Source organism: Eleginops maclovinus, chromosome 20, assembly GCF_036324505.1.
Source record: "Eleginops maclovinus isolate JMC-PN-2008 ecotype Puerto Natales chromosome 20, JC_Emac_rtc_rv5, whole genome shotgun sequence".
Classification (NCBI taxonomy): Eukaryota; Metazoa; Chordata; class Actinopteri; order Perciformes; family Eleginopidae; genus Eleginops; species Eleginops maclovinus.
Genome location: NC_086368.1, coordinates 22,075,601 through 22,076,945, shown reverse-complemented (window position 1 = coordinate 22,076,945; position 1,345 = coordinate 22,075,601).

Genomic DNA, 1,345 nt, shown 5'->3' with positions numbered 1-1,345 from the left:
TCAGCTTCACAACTGGCCGAGCGCTCCCTTCCCACTCCTCACCATGGACAGCAGCCAATCAGAAGCAGCCTCAGCATCCTGGACACGCCTCCCTCCGGCCCTATCACCAGGGTTACAAAAACACACTGTAGGCATTTATGTAAAGCTCCGTTTACTGACATCTTATGGCTTTATATGGCTTCATTTATTAAGGTAGGATTTGTTATACAATAATGTTTTCCCTTCCCATAAGAAGGACGAAGTTATTTTTAACCCGGTAGAGGAAGCTATCTTTGACTCCCGAAAATGACCCCAATGCCTTAGTGTTAGGGTCAGTGAACATTAGTAAAACATTTTTGATATGAAAATAAAATCCAGTGAGATATTTTCTTTTGGGATAAAATCAGTGATAAATTGTGGTGCAATGTTCACAAAGGAGTACACATTTTACCCTGGCCGTCAGTTCATGTTGATGATGTTTTATTCTGCCTTCACTTCGACAGTGGAGAGTTTGTGTAGCACTCTATACAATATAAATTATTTCATATTTTAGACTACACAATAAAATATCACAACGATTATTCAAAAGCATACTTCTCAGACGGTCTCTGTCACTCATCTCTCCTCAATGTGAATTGTCCAGCTCATATTGACTTGTTTTAATATATATATATTTTAAAGGTTGTAGATTGTTGTATATAGTATACCATAAAAAGTTTCTTCAGAGATGTAGTTTGTGTTTCAATAACGATTTGCTCTGTCAAGTTCAAATCCCTTAATATCTTCCTAACTTATGAAGTAGGTGTGTGGTGCATCTGGTGGCACCAAGTGGCTACAACAATAAAAACCTGCCAGACACATTTGGTAATTTAGTTTGGCTTCATGAACGTGTGTAAACAAAAGGAAGTTAAAGCACGTGTTGAAGCAATTGTGATTTAATGAGGATGACCACTTGTTTTGTCTGAGAAAACATCACAATGTTACCTGTTGTGGAAAGTAGGTAAATAAAATACCAGCATTCAGCCACTTCTTAAACTAGTCTACTTTAAAGTTTATTATTTTTCTGTAAATCCAAAATATGTTCAACCAGTAAAAAAACAAACAAACAGTGTTGTAATCACAGGGGAATGTGAATATAAACTGAAATGGTTAAATAATGCGCAGAATCACTGGCAACAATGTTGTGGACCACGACAAATGACTTGAAATAGAATGTTTTGTTCATACGTTTATGTCTACATTGTCGTAATCGTTTAAACGGACGGCAGTATTTTGACTCACAAACAAAATACCACTAATGACATGTTTGTAAAAAGAAACAGGACACTGGCTGTGAGTGCATGAAAACAGTTTTCTTGGTTCCTAT